Source organism: Danio rerio, chromosome 24 (genome assembly GCF_052040795.2).
Source record: "Danio rerio strain M-AB ecotype USA chromosome 24, GRCz13ab, whole genome shotgun sequence".
NCBI lineage: Eukaryota > Metazoa > Chordata > Actinopteri > Cypriniformes > Danionidae > Danio > Danio rerio.
Window position 1 is genome coordinate 5,762,802 of NC_141044.1, and position 19,469 is coordinate 5,782,270.

At 39.3% G+C, this 19,469-nt stretch overlaps 1 long non-coding RNA gene across 7 annotated transcripts in view; it reads right to left on the minus strand.

The window, feature by feature from the left end:
• Positions 1-8,034, minus strand: part of LOC137489281 (uncharacterized) — a 602,555-nt gene extending 594,521 nt beyond the window's left edge. For all 7 annotated transcript variants that reach the window (XR_015524713.1, XR_015524716.1, XR_015524717.1 and 4 more), the window contains exon 1: positions 7,797-8,034. This is a non-coding gene — a long non-coding RNA (uncharacterized LOC137489281). The remainder of the gene's footprint in view (positions 1-7,796) is intronic.
• Between the last annotated feature and the right edge of the window lie 11,435 nt (positions 8,035-19,469).

Consider the following 19,469-nt stretch of genomic DNA (forward strand, 5'->3'; position numbering starts at 1 on the left):
GTTGTTTACTTTAATGGACAAACAAAGAGAATAATTCTGTATGAAATGTGGGAAAGATAGAATACAAAATTGTCCAAAGATGTCTGAACATGAAGAGTGTAGAGTACGGACAATAACCATAGACAATAAAACATTCAAACAAATGAAGTTCCATGCATATTTACTGCATGCAAATTGTAAGGTGAGAAGTGGTAAAACAAGTTACAAAACATGCAGAAGAGTATGAGCTGCTAGAAGAATAAAGATCTTGTGGAAGTAATAAGATACAAATTCGTGACCTTACAAGGCATTTCAAGAAGTTTGAGACTCACTTTCCATCTAGTTAACACATTGACACAATTCACCATGATCATTGTGCACTTCTTCTCTCACCTTTTCTGTTAAGGGTCAAAGACCTTCAAAACATTGGGAAACAAGCAGAAAGAAGAGAACATAGAGCTGCATATTCTGATCTCTGCATGCTGTGCTTCTGAACAAGCAGATGGACTTCCATAACCCTGTATAACCCTTGGATTGACCCTTGTTCACACTGACCTTCAGTGGAGGCTTTAGGTAATCCAGCGACCGGTTGCTTTCACTCTCAACAGTGTGTGACCCACATCCACTGCAACGTAATCCTTTTGTTCCTAAGATCCCGATCTAATCCTTTGTGGCCATTTCTATCTGGCATCATGTTCACTTACATGTGTACAAAGAATTGCTGGTTTAACTACAGTTAGCTAAAGGTTTTTTTCCAGCATATTTAGAATCATCAAAATCCCATTGTAGCAAGAACCCAGAGAGATGAGAGATTATCTCCGAAAGCTTAAAGCGTGACATCACAATGCATCTCTTCTTGGAGCTAAAAATATTTTCTCAAATGGACTCAAAAGGAACGGGAAGATCTGCGAGGCTTGGCATCGCTACACACAAAAGGGTCTCAGTAAATTTATGTTGCTCTTGCAATTTAGGAGCCACTCAGACAACAGTTTCCTCTTAGTGTGCATTGAGCAATTCATGCTCCACTTTGTTGGCAACCAGGAGTGGTGGAGCAGTTTCATCTGCCTTTCAGCTGCCACTGAACCTTTGCAATTATCCTTGGCTGTTTCTCAATGTGTGTTCTTCAGCGTTCTTGTGTCCTCAATATGTGTTCTATAGCGTTCTTATGTCCTCGTGTCTTTCGGGTAACGTCATCATCAACTGCCAAAGTTTGGTTGCAAAACTCAAGACCACAAGAACTGAGGACTTGTGAAAGTTCCCCGATGTTTTCATGATATCAAGGAGGCATCGATGCAGACTTGAAATTACTTTCCGTTAAAAATGCGTGAAGGTCATGTGACCATCAGGAAGAACCAGGGAAGAACGCAGCTTCTCATTTTTCACAGGACACGTTCTCTGTTTCGTGGTCTCCTGAGTTTGTTCTTCCAAGGTAACTTGGAAAGACGGATCTCCACAAGAATGTGAGTGTGTTTTCTGCGTTCTTAGAATTAAAAAACAGGCCTTGTGATCAGGGGTGTCCAAACTCAGTCCTGGAGGGCCAGTGTGCTGGAGTGTTTAGCTCCAACCCTAATCAAACCCACCTAAACCAGCTAATCAAACTAGATATACTAGAAGCAAGACACCGGCCTTCCAGGACCGAGTTTGGACACCCCTGCTTGTGATGGAAGGTGACAAAAGTTAAAAGAACATGCTTCCTACCGTCTAAGCTGCAAGATGATGGGATGAAATAGAAAGATATGGAAAGCTCAGTCCCTGAATATTCAAGCAAGATACACCCCAAACCTCACATCATCATCACACGTCTAGATCTAGTGGGTAATACTGCAGTTTTCTTATCTCACCAAGAGGTCCTCAGACCAAACCTTGGACATGCAGTGTTTTGTTCAACTCTCAAAGAGCATCGCATATTCAAGCCAACAGCAGAGAAACAAGCCTTCTCTTGTGATTCAAGCAAACAACAGAGTTTTCTATCGAACACTTTGGGAGGTGCCGAAGACATTTTAGCAGCAACCTCAATTGCATATGACCCACTAATGGATGGACAAAATTACTCTGCTGTGGTGCAAGATGACACAACAGGGGGTGCTAGGCAGATGTGAAAAGCATCTAGTGTCCCTCTGGAAGGCATGCCGTTCGGGGTCACATCAGCACAAATATAGCTCAGGAGGGGTGTGAGGATTGAAGCTGTGTGGAGTTTAAGTGTGAAAAGGGGCCGTGGATGGGGTGCACATGGCTAATGCTGCACAAGGGCAAGTAAAAAAGCAGCATATGGGGTCAGGGGCCTCTGCTACGTCTTTCACTGCTCCATTCCAGCACTTTATCATCTGCACATGCTGTGCATACTCTCATTGTCAGTTCAGACCACTCTGGACTATTAGTGAGCACTGCAGCAGTGGGAAAAAAAACATGAGATGTATTGATTGCTACAATAATGGAAGAAATGTCACAACATACCAGGAATCTGTCTTTTAAAGATAGTCCTCAAATAAATTGATGTTGGTGGATCTGCACAAATGAAAGTGTACAGTTTCTTTAGGGGAAAAAATGGGAATACACCCTTATATTTATTCATGATTAAAGATCTTGTTTTTCATCTTCTTTTTAACAAACAAGGTGTCACTGTCGCACATTTGATATAGACTGCCCAGATCTGGGACAATAGTGAGGAGAACACAATGATGCAGAATTTACAGGATAGTCTCAAGTTACACCACCAAACTAAGGCCTTTGATGAAAGGGGTAGTATTTGTAATTTGGACAAGCTATTGTTTAGGTCGCTTCCAAAACTAACTTTATGGATTTAATAATTGTAAAAAAGAGTTGCACAATCTGAATAGCCTTGCCTTATCATAAAAAGGTAGAAAATACCTAATATTTTAGAGATGTGGAACACACAGTGTGCTTGAACAATCTCTACAATTTAATTTCCCTGTTGAATGTCGATCTTATTCCAAACAATATCCTTACCATTTTTTTTCACCTGCAAACCCAACACAGCTCACTGACTAGACAGTACAGGTAATGAGACCCTTTGTGAATGGATCTACCACAAATCGGCTCTGCCACAAGATTTGGTTATGTGCATTTCCTTCATTGTTATTCTTCATATAAGTGTGTTTCCTCCAGTGTGAGCATTGGATCGTATATTGTTTTTGGCTCAGAGTGAACACTCTGGATAAGAGCACACACTGAATAAACAATGTTTATTATAATGAAGCAGGGTGTCTGCTAATGTGCCTCAGGAGATAAGCGAGAGAACAGGAGATGGGGGGAGGGGGGCAAGGGGGGGCTCAAATCATCTGTCTATCCAAACCCCTCCGGTGTGGATGATAATGTGGGTTTAAGCTGCGGTGCGGGTGAGTAATGGAATTGCACTAGGGCCTGTGAACCCCTGCTGGGTAAGCTTCAGACCTCTCTCTGACAGCCAGGAATCCGGGATACTAGATGGACAAAATCATCTCATGGCTGGGGAAAATGAGGTGTGTCGAGGTAACGAGTCCAAGAGAAAATCATTAACAAGATGAAGCACATAGTGTATATGATGCAAGGTCTAATTTACAGTAGGTTCTTTATTCAAAGTAATAGTGGAAAACTGAACATACCCGAGTTTGTTTAAGCTCTTTTGAGCAGCTACTTCTACTCTCTACATTGGGGCAGGCAACTCCAGTCCTAAAGATATCTAGGGGTGCTTTCGCACTAGCACTTTTGGTCTGCACCTGGGTTCCTTTGACGTCAGAGATTGGTACGTTTAGATTGTATTGTGAACTCGGGTGCGCACCCATGAACTGTACCCGAGTCCGCCTCAAAGAGGTGGTCTGGGGTACGGTTTGCGCAAACTGTGGTCTGGTTCACTTCTTGTGTGAATGCAAACTTACCTAATAACCTTGGTGACAAGCGGGCTGAGCCAGGGCAAACACAATGATAATGTCTGCTTGTGTCCTCCCAAAACTGCTTCTGCAGACATTGTGTAATGTTCTAAAAGCTTATAATATTTTTGCCAAAAGATTTAATAAAAGTGGAACAACCGCGAGGTGTGGACGTCTTTCCATTTTGGCTCTTTGCTTTCGTGGCCATCATCTAGAAACAGCCGATGATGCAAGCATACGGGGGTTCAGAAAGAAAAAAAAGACAGTGTGAACACAAACTAGCCGGGAAGGTGGCAAGGGGGGATATTCGAACTTGGGTTCGATCCAGGCAATTGAGCCAAGTGTAAAAGCACCCCAAAATCCTGCAGTTTTGATGCAACCTTGATAAAAATTCATCTGTCGCTAGCTTTCTAGTAACATTTATACTTAGTTTAGGTGTGTTTGATTTGGGTTGGAATGAAAATGTGCTAGACTGTGGCTTTTCATGATAGGACTTCCCATCACATCCTCAATGACAATGACATTTGTTTGGTTTAATAAGGAGTTGCCCCCCCATTTACAGATTTAACTCTTCTTGAAGGGCTTTCCACAAGAATTTTTACCAAAGGTGTTCTATCGGGTTGAAGTCAGGACCAGGCCAGCCAAGATCCTCAACACTTAACTTACTCATCCATGTCTTTATGGAGTTTGCTGCACGTGTGCATAATCATGTCCCGGCAAACATGCCCACCTTAAATCTAAACAGATCCAATGCAGATTGGCCCATGTATGGCTCACAGCTGGGGACTCACTATAGGCTCTGTGGAAGAGTCCTTGGGGTTCCAAACATCCTCCACTTATGGATGATGGAGGCCACTGTGCTCATTGGAACTTTCAGAGCAGCCAAAATTTATCTTTAACCTTGTGCCTCGAGACAATCGTGTCTCGGAGGTCTACAGACAATTTCTTTGTCGTCATGCTTGGTTTGTGCTTTGACATGCACTGTCAACCCTGGGACCTTATACAGACATGTATTAGGACCTTATATAGACAGCCTTTTCAAATCATGTCCAATCAACTGAATTTACAACAAGTGAACTCCAATTTAGCTGCTGAAACAACTCAAGAATGACCAGTGTAAACAGAATGAAATATTATAAACTCTTTTAACTTTTTGACATTCGGCATTGACAACAAGCACTACTCACTACTCAAACTTCTTCCAAAATCTTCTTCACAACACGCAAAATGTCTAGATTTGCTGCCCACTGTTTGAAAGCGTTTAGAGATGTGTTACGGCATGAAAAAGGGTTGCTTATGTGAGCAGCTCACTCACTGCAGAAATGTAGCTTTTAGCATTTACATTCAGTCAGCAGTTTTAACCTAGCTTAAAAGACCTCTACATATCAAATACCTGGGATGTCATCATCACCTTCACTTTGAAGATGGCCATTATATATGACTTTTTGCGTTGAGATGGACCCCAACCTTTCAACATGAAAGATCATTTACACAAGCAACCGTTTTACCACCCGCTAGGTGTGTCACCTCATCAACTACTGCATCAGACGGCGAGACCTTATGCTCAGTCAAACCACATACTCTGAAGATGAATTTAGACTAGAAGCTCAGAATAAATTCTTCCTTCCAGCCCTTACAAAACATCACAACCTTTCCTGAATACACAGGCCAAAGTTATTTCCCAACAAATATACCCAGACTTCTCTCCCTCTCGCTTTCTCTGGCTCAGTCTGACAAGCACTAAATAGACTTTTTATCAAGTTAGCGGAGCAACGGTGAGCTGGGAACATTTCCTTTTGTCGCTGTTCATTTTTCTTTTCCGTTCTGGCTTCCGTAATGGAAGCCAGGGAGGTTTCTCACTTTCTAGGTCTAAATGAGATATCTGGGCCTTAACACGAGGCCTGCTTTCTGACAGGCAAAGCTGGAGTTATGTTCAGATTAAGATAACGTATCCCGGAACCTTCCCCGCATGCTTCTTATTTAAAGTGCTTCCACCGATAAGCGAGAAAGACGTGGTAGATTTGAGGTGACCTGCCGTTATTGCTGGGGTGGGATCAAATGACAGGCAGAACATTCGCGGCAGTGCAAATCATGGGGACGACAACACAGCCAGAGCTAGATTTTGACTGCCTGGTTCACTTTGTAGGCTATTTTGGCCAGGAAATGCCCACTTTGAAAGAAATATCTCCGGTGGTGGATTTTTTTGAAAGCGGTTGATAACACAATGATACACCAGGGTGGAAACAACAGTTCAAATACTGCAAAAACACGCAGTTCAGCAGTGTGAAATATGTAACAAACTGCTAATTTTACATGTAAACTAAAATGAGATACTGGAAAATGCTAACATTAGCCTGATAGCACTGAACTCCTAAATTTAGACCTGCAAAATGCCATCCAAAACCAAACCTCCTGATTTGAATGCACCACGTAACATTCAACAGAGAGTGTGTTCAGCAGTGTGAAATATGTAAAAAACTGCTTATTTTACACATAAACTGAGGTGCAGAAGGCGATATTGGCAAATGCTAACGTTAGCCTGATAGCACTGAAACCCTTAGTTCAACTCAACTCAACAAAATTGGCACCCAAAACCAAGTCTTCTGATTTCAATTACATCACGAAACATTCAGCAGTCCCAGGGATGGGTTGCAGCTGGAGGAGTATCCGCTGTGTAAAACATATGCTGGATAAGTTGCCGGTTCATTCCGCTGTGGCGACCCCAGATTAATAAAGAGACTAAGCCGAAACGAAAATGAATGAATGAATGAACATTTAGCAGAGAGTGTGTTCAGCAGTTTGAAATATGTAACAACTGATGGTTACCTAAAGTGCCATAGGAGCAATTGGAAAATGCTAACGTTAGCACGATAGCACTGAAAGCCTAAATTTAAACCTGCAAATCCCATCCAAAACCAAGTCTTCTGATTTCAATACATCACGTAACATTCGCCAAAGTATCTTCAGCAGTGTGAAATTTGCAACAAATCGCTTATTTTACACACAAGCTAAAGATATTAGAACATGCTCACATTAGCCTGATAGCACTGAAAGCCTAAGTTCAACTTAATAAATAGCCATCTAAAACAAAGTCTCCTTATTTCAATACATCACGTAACATTTAGCACAGAGTGTGTTCAGCAGTGTGAAATATGTAACAACTGCTTATTTTACGAATAAACTAAAGTGCAATAGGAGATAATGGAAAATGCTAACGTTAACCTAATAGCACTGAGAGCTATTAGTTGAACTCTGCAAAATGCCATCCAAAACCAGCATACAATCAGCAGTGAATGTGCTCAGCAGTGTAAATGGCAGCTACATATTTTGCCAAGAAAGAATGTAAAATCAGGGCTCAAAATTAACTTTTTTACTTAGTAGAACCGGTGTGAATTATAGAGGTAAAGTTGGTTTTATGTTTGGATATCCAGACATTCCCTGTAATAATATAATTTCATAAAGGTATTCTTTGCAAATTGTAAATAGGGACATCATATTAGCTGCAAATGACTATTAAAATACAAGATTGTTCCTAGATTAGATTGTGTTAATGTTGATTTGAAGTCATACTTGCATGCTAATTCCGATCGAATATTTAAGGTAACATGGTAATTAATATAGGGACTATATATAGGGATATACATATATATATATATATATATATATATATATATATATATATATATATATATATATATATATATATAAAATACAACTATAACAAGTAACCCACACAGCACCACGGCAGATGCGCTAGCTCTCTCATTCTCTCTCACACACACACACACACACACACACACACACACACACACACACACACACACACACACACACACACACACACACACACACACACACACAGCACAAGGGCAGATGCGCACGCTCTCTCTTGCTTGCTTGCTCTCTCTTTCTCTCATTCACACACACACATGATTTGCACACTGGTCTTACCTTTGCAGTACTTGTAAATGAAGTCTTGACATGACTTGGAATTACTTTGAAATTATCTTATCTTCTGTCCTTCAGCTCCACCATCGGTCGTCCATTATTTATTTATTATACGGATTCAAGGTCTAATTTTGAGACACTTTTAAACTGATATCCGCGATTTTTGCAGTCAGTCAGAGCAAAACATAAATAACAGACTACTGCTGAAGTTTACAGCGTAGAAGAAGAGCAACCACTGAACAAGAGTAATGTGAGCTCACTCGCGCCCTCTTCAGTTCGGCAGAGCTACTGCCTGCCTCACCTCATGTGTTTCCAGCGCTGCTGTATGTCATCTCCTTACACTAAATCAGTGATAGACATTCATGAAATATATTACCTATTATGTGGAAAAAGAGGATATATGGATATATAATTTAAATGTCTAGTGTTTAAAACCCTTTTAATAAAGCATTACATTGGTAGCATACACCGAATGAGCAAAAGGGGCGGGCCCAAGCCAGTTTGAAACTCGAGGGTTTTTTAAACCATTAAAAACTCAAAACAAGAGAACCAAAGCAGTGAACACACTCTACAGTATATATGTATGCCTATCTGGAGATTAATACATTAAGCAGTCTTTTTCAGACCATTCATTTTCCACAAGATATTCGACATTTAATTGCTACCTCTGCTATTGCTAATAATTCTAGGTTGGGACCGAGCACTGGAATGGTGTGTAGGGCCTATTGGAACTGCTCCGTTTATTATTATTATTATTATTATTATTATAAGAATTATTATTATTATTATTAGTATTATTCTCCAGAATGAATCGTGATTTTGAGGGCCTAAACATGCCCGAAAACTCACAAAACTTTGCACACGCCCCAGAAGTGGCGAACATTTACAATTGTTATAGGTTTCGGAAGTGGGTGTGGCAAAATGACTCAACAGCAGCACCTATGCACATTTGACAGACTGGCCCCTGAGTTTCATGTCACGCACACGTACGAAAATTGCCGCACACGTCAAACATGCAGAAAAAGTCTCTTGGAGCAAAATCTTTAACCCAACAGGAAGTTGGATATTTTTAACTTCCTCTGCTGAAAAAGTGCCGTTTTTGCCACTTTAGGCGTTGTATTATAACAAATTTTAAATCTAAAGACCATCATCTAAAGACCTGGGCGATGTTAAATTGCAAAGATCTAGACTTTTCGTCAAAGTGCGTGGCCATGGCGGCCTCTCAAACTTTGATGATTCGCCACTAAACAGTAAGTTGTTATAACTCAGACATGCATTTTCCGATCTGCCTCAAAATTCACATGTTTGATAACAGTCCTGAACTGAATACATTTACATGCCAATATCTAGTTACAGTTATAGCGCCACCTGCTGGCAACAGGATATGACATGTTTTACATTGTAACAAACTCCTCCTATAAATTTTATCACATTGAATCCATGTTCCATTAGTTTAGTCAAAGAACTGAGATACTGACTCAATAGAACGATCCATTGCATCAGCAGCCCCCCCTGATTCCGCCATTTTGGAGTTAAAGCGATCAACCGTCCATTGGATCTCATTGCTGTCACTATGGCAAGCAGCTGCTTTGTTTTTTATTTATTTATTTAAAAAGCGCATTAAGGCTGAGATACAACCTGAAAGACGACAATACAACTCTTACTATCACAATCATCAGCACTTTTAATAGTTTATTTTACAGGCTTATAATATGCTGTTGTTCTAGTGGAGTTTTCATTTCAAAATGGCCGCCGTTTGATACTAGCAGCATCTAGTGGCTGTTTCGTAAACAACAACAGAGTGTTTCCTCTTGGTGATTCTATGCTCTTTGGTTTAGTCCAAAGACCTTTGTGATGCTAAATTGTGAAGATCTAAAATTTTCTCCGAAGGGCGTGTCTGTGACGGACTGACAAAGTTCAATGCTTCGCTATGGAGGAGGAAGTACTTATAACTCAGCCACACAATGTCTGATCTGCCTGAAAATTCACAGGATCGATGAGAGTCCTCTTCTGAAGACATCTACATGCCAAAATTAAGTCACAGTCATAGCGCCACCTGCTGACAGAAGGATGTGTGGCATAAATAAGTGATTTTCTCCGTTTCTTTATTATATATGGGTTTAAATTGTTATTGTCCGCTGTTTTTCTTTCATCCTGGTGGGGCGGTGAGCCCGGGTGTGAGGTCCCTTCCATCGCTGCTTGCAGCTTTAACATTGTAATAATGTAAACAGAAAGTATATTGAAATTATATTATTGACATTTTATTTATATTTGAATCTTTTTTTAATTAATGATTCAATAACTCACCAACATTGTTCCTTGAAGTACATCAGCTGTACATATTTTTCTATTGTCTCCCTTATCTGACCCTTCATGTCAGGTTTTGGGGTCTCTTCTGATGTTCTGTTAAGTGTGTTTGATTAGGAAGAGGTTGAAAATGTGTTCCTGTTGGTGTGCCTTCAGTTGGCAACACTGTCCTAGACACCATATTTGACTCAAGGGAGACAGCGAGCGCTTTAAGCTTCCTCCCCTTCTTGTTCTCTGTCGATAAATGCACTCGGGCTCCAGTCAGTTCAGAGACTCGTGTTTATTTCGCCAAATGAGGATGATACGGGCCCCTGGAGTCAGATTCCTTTCCCGCAGTGCTCCCCTGTAAGCGCGCACTATCGGAATTATTCTGCTCCATAAAGCACTTTAAGGAGACGATGTGTGTTTGAGCGTCTGTTTGAGGATGAATACAGACAACAATGTGTTTGTCAAAACAGAGAAGCATAATTATAGACTGGCAGATGTGGAGACGGTTACAGTATTTCCACATCTCTCTCATTCTCTCGCTCTCACAAACACATCATTTAGCCACTTAACAGCTCCACCCAACACCTTCCTGTACGCATCCAGTCTGAAATGTGTTTTAGGCTCTGGGGATCAAGTATTACTTTTAGCCAGGGCAACATCTTTAAGCGTACACATGGCTTCTGCAATGGTGATTGCCATCGGAGGAGCTTCTGCAGTAGTAATGAAGCTGACCCTAATAGCTGTCAGACTCTCTTAGCTTTGCACAGGGACTCATTTCAGGCTGTATATGCTTCACATTAGCCAGAGTTCTCTATCCCCAACACAGCTGTCCTGGCAGATAGAAATTTAAAGAAATAAAAAAAGGTTAGACACATATTTAGATTTCTGTAATGATAGCGTGTGGATACAGTGCCTTAATGCTAGTATATATTTCTGCGTCAAGTGATAGCCGTGACTTTTGGTGCATGCCTTGCGTATTATTGTGCATTTATACTTCTGCATTCTGTTTGTGTTGCTCTGCAATAACACTAGCTGGCAGTAGGCTTTTCTGTTCCTCAGTGTCGAGTTTCTTTGTGAGTGTTTTGTTTTTTCCTCAAGGCTACCTTAATGTACAAGTAGCTAAAAGTTGCTTATTTAGTGGCGGGAACCGGCGGATGTGCTGCTTTGTTTGCCTTATGAGTTTTAGCTACTTGTAGAATTCAGAAAAAAACAAAACACAACGGCAAAGAAACTCGACAAAGCGAAACATAAAGACCTTTTGCCAGCTATAGCATTTTGTAAGTGTTATTGCAGAGCTACACAAACAACACGCAGAAGTATAAATGCACAACTATGCTCAAGGCATGCGCCGTGGGTCACGTCAGCCTGCTGAAAAAACTGCTTAAACTAGGCTAAGCTGGTTGGCTGGTTTTAGCTGGTCAACAAGCCGGGTCTTTGAGGGGTTTTGGCTATTTTCAGGCTGGTTTCCAGCGATTGGTCTTAGCTGGTCAGGCGGGTAAATGACCAGCTAAAACCAGCCTTGCCAGGCTGTGAGTCAAGCCAAAACCAGCTATGTCCAGTTTAAACCAGCCTGGTCAAGCTGGTTTTAGCTTGTCATTTCCCATTTCCCAGCCTGACCAGCTAAGAGCCAGCTGGAAATAGCTGGAAACCAGCCTGGAAATGGCCAAAGCCCCTCTAAGGGCGCAATCACACTATGTACAGTTGCCTTGAACCGGGCCAAAGAATGCTTGTCCCCACTCCCATCTCCCCCCGACGGCCCACAATCACATTACATTCGGGCCTGGGCACACGTCATTGATGATGCCCTGTTTAGTAAGCGCTTTCGATTGGCACAGTAGAGATTTCTTTAGTTATTTTGTTTTAGTCGTTTGGGATGCGGTGACATGTAGTCAAATATTTCGCCGAACACTTTTGACACTCATAAACAATCATAAAGTCCTCGTGCTGCAGGAATTAGGAGGTCTGCTGAAGGTGCAGCTGTCGTGCAGTGAGGGGTTTGCGTTCATTGAACAGTAAGAATGATTATTAAATCCATATGAAATGGTCTCTTAAAATCAGGTTTCAGTTTCGGGCTCAGGCACATGTTACGGCCCAAAACTCAAAACTGGCTCGAATAATAACAACAATCAAGGTTTAAGCCGAACATTTGAAAGACACAGATGATTGAATTAATAAAGTCACGTCCCGTCAATATTCTTTAATTTTCATAAATCATGTTTTCAAAAAGAGACAAAACATTATCAAAAATCGTGTAGACGGGTAGGGCAGCTAAGGAAAACAGGTCTCTGACTATCACAGTTTTTAAATGGACAGATCTTACCTACAACTCCCGTGAAAGTAATAAAAAACAGGTGAGTCTTCCGGGCCACTGCTTTCCTTCGCTAAACTAAATAAATAACAAAAAGTGACTACGAAAAAGAATCCACTACCTGCTACAAAAAACAAAGTATCAAAATAAACAAACTAGTTAATACATTACGAACTAAAGAATCAAAAGGTTAACGAGAACAAAACACTAAAGAGAGCGGCATGTAGATGGATCGCCTGGCATGCAGAGCACCGCCAGCCAGACCGCCGAGCTGAGGGAGAGCGAGACTGAGAGAGAGAGAGACGGAGCCGCCATTGCTGTCAGCCCTATATACTGGGAATACCCAATGACTAGGGCCAGACGGAATCTGCGGACGTTTTCTGCTATTTCTGCGGAGAATTTTGGTAAAAATCTTCGGATTTCTGCGGAATTATTTTGGGAGTATCCAGTGAAGTGTCATAACTAAAACCTTAATATATGAAATAAAAAGTAATAAATTACTAAATAAAAACTGAATTCAGATTTACACATTTACTCAAGTAAATAAACAGAAATAATGGGCTAAAAATCTGCAGAAATCTGCGGAATTCTGCGGAAAATCTGTGAAAAATCTGCGGAATTCTGCGCGCAGATTCCGTGTGGGCCTACCAATGACGTCACGGGCGTCATCCAATCCTGGACAAGCCGGGTAGAAAAACTCCTCCTATAACTCAAGGGCTACAAGCACAAACCCGCAACAAATAATTAAATGAAATAAATAAAACACAGTCCCGCGCAACATTTTTACACTAGAAAGCTTGTGTTTATGTGGGAATGTAACTGATTTGCTGATATGCTGCAACAACTCCTTTAAATATGAAATTAATGTGGCAAATTTTTACGCTCTCGCCACTGGAGCTGTGAAGGTAAACAGCATTGACGCCAGGGCAGCCAGAGTGAACTTTGATGCTCTCACTGCCTCCGGTGTGAACGTAGTTACTGGAAAAATTTACAAGTGCACTGTAAATCAACAAATACATCTGTGCTGTAGTTTTACAGCACAAATATTATTGCTAATTTACAGTGCACTAGTAAATTTGACAATACTACTGTTATTACCAAAATTGCCAGTAATACTGTAAATATTACCGGATTTTTTTCAAAGTCCAACACAAATCAATTGTGTGGAACCCAGCATTTTTACAGCGTGTACAAGTTAATGAATCACTCAAGTTTTGGAATAATAGTTTAGTTCTATGTTGTAAATTGAGTCGCAGAGCAGAAGGTGAATTGAGGTACAGTATATCGGAACACATTTATCAGCTTATATAACTGCATATCCTAATTATCTTTAATTAATCCAATATATCATTTGGAGCTGAGAAGTAACACTACTGGAATCATTATAAAGTAGCTCTTCTCGTTATTTGACCATACTTTAGCAATCATTAAAAGTTAAATCTGAATAAACTTTAGCTTCCAGAGTCTTGTGTGCCCACCTTGAGATTCAGCCCATACAGATTGTGTCACTAATGAGGTTCCATTTAGGCTGCCTATGTAGGCTTAAGTACATAGAAAGCCAGCTCACTACATATATATCGGCCTTCATTCTCAGCACATAATCATCTCTGCAAGATATTTTTAATATCACATGATTAAAATTCATCTGCTCATTTATGAATAATCAGTAATGATGGCAATTGAAAAGTACATTAATCATCTACTATTTTGGAAATAGGCTCACTTTACAAGACCGCTAAAGTTAAACAGTTGAGTTTTACCTTTTTTTAAATACATTTTTAGCTTAGCTTAGCATAAATAATTGAATCAGATTAGACCATTAGCATTATATATGGTATATACAGAAGTAAACATTTAAAGTGGATCAAAAATGCTGTTTAACAACATCCATTCTTGTCTTAGGACAATAATAAAAAAAAAACTAAAATAATTAGCATTGGTATAATATAGCAGTTTCTAGGAATATCGGCCAAGAAAATAACAACTTTTAATTTGTATTAGTCTTCAAACACAATGTAACTACAAAAGAGTCCATCTTTAAATGGGAATCCATTTGAAATCTTGAGTGAGAGCACAATAAAAGAAGAGTCAAACTTTAAATAGGAAACTTATTTATTGCTAATGGTCTCATCTAATTCAATGACTTATGCTAAGCCAAGCTAAAAGTGCTCCTGCCAGACCCAAAGATCAACTAAATGGATTCAGAAATTGTAAAACTTACCAGTCTTGATTCTTAACACATTGAAATCTCTGCAAGGTATTTTAATATCACATAATTAAAGTTCATCTGCTAATTTTTGAATAATCAGTGAAGATGGCAATTGAAAAGTGCATTAATCATCCACTATTTTGGAATTAGGCTCATTTTATAAGACCCCTAGAGTTTAACAGTTGAGTTTTATCATGTTTTAATCCATTCAGTCAGTTTTGGGGTCTGGCGGGAACTTTTTTTAGCTTAGCTTAGCATAAATCATTAAATCAGATTAGACCATTAGCATTATAAATGGTATTTACAGTAATAAACATTTGAAGTGGATCAAAAAGGTAATGAAAATAGCCTAAAGCTATTGAACAACATCCATTCTTGTCTTACAGTAGGACAGTTTTGAAAAACTATAATAATTTGCATTAGTATAATATAGCAGTTTCAAGCCATATCGGCCAAGAAAATAGCAACTTTTAATTTTCTATCAGTGTTCGAACACAATGCAACTACAAAAGAGTCCTTCTTTAAATAGGAATCCATTTGAAAAATCTTGAGTGGGAACACAATGTTACCACAGAAGAGTTAAACTTTATATAGGAAACTGTTTGAAATTTGAGTGAGATGCTAATGGTCTGATCTGATTCAATAATCGTGCTAAGCTAAGCTAAAAGTGCTCCAGCCAAACCCAGAGATCAGCTGAATGGATTCAGAAATTGTAAAACTCAAGACCCCTAGAGTTAAAATGTTGAGTTTGATTATTTTTTTAATCCATTCAGGCATGTTTTAGGGAGCATTTTTAGCTTAGCTTAGCATAAAACATTTAATCAGATTAGACCATTAGCATCATATATGGTATAAACAGAGGTAAACATTTCAAATGGATCAAAAAATTAATGAAAATAGCCTAAAGCTATTGAACAACATCCATTCTTGTCTTAGGACAATTTTAAAAACTTTTTAGTTCCACTTCAAATGTTGACAAATGTAGTTTACAGTAATGTAAAGGTTTCTAGCCATATCGGCCAAGAAAATAGCAACTTTTAATTTTCCATCTGCCTTAGAAAACAACGCAACTACAGAAGAGTCCTCCTTTGAATAGGAAACTGTTTGAATTTTGAGCGAGATGCTAATGGTCTAATCTGATTCAATGATTTATGCTAAGCTAAGCTAAAAATGCTCCCACCAGAAACACAGATCAGCTGAATGGATTCAGAAATGGTCAAACTCAATTGTTCAGCACTAGTGGAGTTGTAAAACGAGGCCATTTCTTAATAAATAAATAAATAGAGTAAAATATAGTCACAAAACAATTCTCACGTAAATAACTAACTTCATAAATAAAACAGTCGAGACACTGGAGGGATTTATATATAGATATATATTTATATTCATTTATTTGATATTTAAACCGACTAAAAAGTTGTAAATACAACTTCTGAATGAAAGGCACAGTAAAATCAGACACAGCTGATATAATACTCAACTGAAACAGAAGTACAGTACAAAAGCGGACAGTTATTTATGCACGCAAAAAAAAAAACGAAAGAAAAAGTGTCTCACGTGCCAAGTTCAACACCCAAAAGTGAGGCCGTCCGGTCGCCGGTTTCCTTTTGACAAGAGCAGAGGGATCTTCAGTTATTGCTTCGACTCTTCAGGGCCCAAAAACCCAAATGTGGAAATAAAACGATTAAAATCTTAATTCATTTGCGCTGGCAAGAAACATCAAGTTGAAAGTGATTAGCTAGCTTTCAGAAACCCAGGCTCAATGGAGTGATGCTGTCAGTCAGGCGCTAGCGCACTTCATTATCGAACGCATACTCATTAGCATACTGATCTAATTCATTGGTCCACCAAGTGCAAAATCAAACCAGCGAGGGGAAAGAAAGAAAGAAAAAACAGCAGGCTGATGGCTCAAAGTTAAATGATCTTAAGTGTTCGAGACGTTTAATTAAATTTTGATTAATTCAATTGCGGAGCTGTGAAATTGAAATGTTAAGATAGATTTGAAAGATAGAAACTTCCATTTTAGCCTGTACGGATGCACGTCCAGGAGCTTGATAGTGCCGCATCACGCCGTGTGTTGGCGCATTACTTATAGTTAACGGCCAATTAGAGACTTGGACCCTGCTCTGATCTAATAGTGGCACGTAATCTGGATTCATTGTGGCCCTCTCTGGACCCGCTTGATTAATATAAACACAAATCTTTGTAACAAGTCTAACTGGATTCATGACTCCGCTCTGGATTCATTCTGATGCTTTAAATAGATAGTTTACCTCCGAAATGGAAATGTATATATTGTTTACTCACCCAAAAGGGGTTTCTTATTTCTGGTGAACACATAAGATGATGTTTTGAAGAATGGAGGTGAGGGATTGACATCCAAAGTGGGAAATGGTCAGAAATGGCATACTACTCGAGTAGGTGCTACATTTAAATTCTAATTTAGAAAGGTGACAAAACTCTTGTCGTGGATCTCAGTTGTAAGTGCAATAAATAATAACCTGACTTCTAGTAGATCATTTGGGAAAAGTGTCATTTTTCCGATTAATCTTCTGTCAAACTGCATCCCAATCATCACAAATACTGCAGAACACCTATTGTAACCTGAATGGATCAAGTTAGGTGTAGAAAAAATCATGGTTTGGGGTTATATTCAGTATGGGGGCGTGCAAAAGATCTGCAGAGGTTCACAACATCAGCAGCCTGAGGTATCAAGACATTTGTGCTGCCCATTACATTATAAACCACAGGAGAGGGCAAATTCTTCAGCAGGATAATGCTCATTCTCATGCTTCAGCCTCCACATCAAAGTTCCTGAAAGCAAAGTAGGTCAAAGTGCTTCAGGATTGGCCAGCCCAATTCCCAGACATAAACATTATTGAGCATGTCCGGGCTAAAATGAATGAGAAAGCATTGAAGATGAATCCAAAGAATCTTGGGAGTCCTGCAAGAATGTTTCTTTGCCATTCCAGATGACTTTATTAATCATTTCTTTGAGTCATTGCAGAAATGTATGGATGCAGTCCATAACTTTTGTCTAAGCAAAGTCAGAGCTTACTGTCCAAATTAAATAATTAAAAATCAAGGCATGATCATATTTAATTTAGGTAAAATAAGCTTAATCTAGAGGTCCTTGACTTTCATATAAGCCACTTCTCAGATACCAAATGATCAAGAAGACGTCAAGTTATTATTTGCTATTCCTAAAACTTGGACAGGCGACAAGATTTTTGTCAGGTAGTGTAGTATAAATGTGAGTAGGATAACTTGAATTTGGATGTACTACATTTATTATTTCTCATTATCAATGACCTACCCAAGTCATTGTCAACTCATAAATCCTGTATAGTGCACAATCAAATCTTGACAGTAGAAGTAGGTGGTCCATGTACTTATAATCTATAGTTTTTTTTCCCCAAAAACTCAAGTATTCAAACATACTACTCGACTCTCATAATGTTTTTCACATACTATATAATAGGGAAGTATGTGACCCAATGGCTACCAGTTTCCAAAATTCTGCAAAGTATCTTCATTTGTGTTCAACAGAAGAAAAAAAGTTGGAGTGTGAGAAGATTTTTGGGTGAGCTATTCCAAATGGGAGACCTTCGTTCATATGAGAAAACAAATTGAGATATTTTAGATGAAATTTGAGAGCTCCCTCATCCTCCATAAACAGCACCAGTCCGAAGACAATCAAATTCCATAAAAGGAACCAAAAACATTGTCATGTGTCTTCAGTAGTAATCAAACGAAGCTGCAAGAACAGTTTTGTGCACCAAATAAACTGTAACTATGGCTGCGTCCGAAATCGCCTACTAAGTCAAATCTACTTCTCAACCGTTAATAAAGTACACTCTCTATAGAGTATTAATGCGAGAGGTATGAAAGGGACTCGGACATACTTCATCCGCCATTTTGTCATCCACCCGTGACCTATCGCTTTCGTGAATTCTCTCGCGATGCATCATGGGATAGCACAGCGTGCATCAGATGCGCACTTCAGAATCTCGCTGGATCTACTTCTTGCATACTGTTTTTCAAATTCTTTGAATTCAGACATACTACTCAGCTCGCATACTGTTTTAGCGTACTATAGACCATTTTGAGGGATGTAAACAATAACAATGGTCCTAACCTTTTTCCTGTATAACATTTTTAATTTCCATAGCTTCCAAGAATCCAAAAATGTCCACATATTGATAAATAATGTTATGACAGTCTTTTAACATTAATTATTATTAAATATTATCAGGAAATGCAGGAACATTTCACGTTGAAATGGTTTATAGAGTATGCGATTTCGGATGTAGCCTATGACTTTGTTCACCTGTGCCTTATGTGGAAAGTCAGGGTACGCATTTACTACAAGCAACACAATGTTTGTGTGTTGTGATTCTGACTCTGAAAGCAATATGAAGGACAGCCTGTTGTAAATGCAAACCCTGACCTGACACGGAAGAAAAGACATCGGTAAACAAAGTCATTTTGACACATTTTAGTTCCGTATGATTACAGTTTAACCACTGAAGTCGCATGTTTGTTTGTTATTTTTTAATACCACCGTTTCAGTTCAGAAGTTTGAGTTTCATAGAATCAGACTCTTTGGTATATGCAAAGCAATTCCAACTCATTTCCCTCTCCAATCTGCCCTAATTATGTACAGATTTTCCCACATCCTTCCCACCATCTTCAAATCACGCTTTACGCCGAACTCGTTCTTCCTGGAATGTAAGTGAATCAATTAGGCAGAAGACGTTCGCTGAAAACTTTGAGACGGAGTTAATGTCTACTAACATTCCCAGCTGCCTTTGAGCATCCCCAAAACCTCCAGTAAACTTAAAAAATAATAAAATGGAGGATG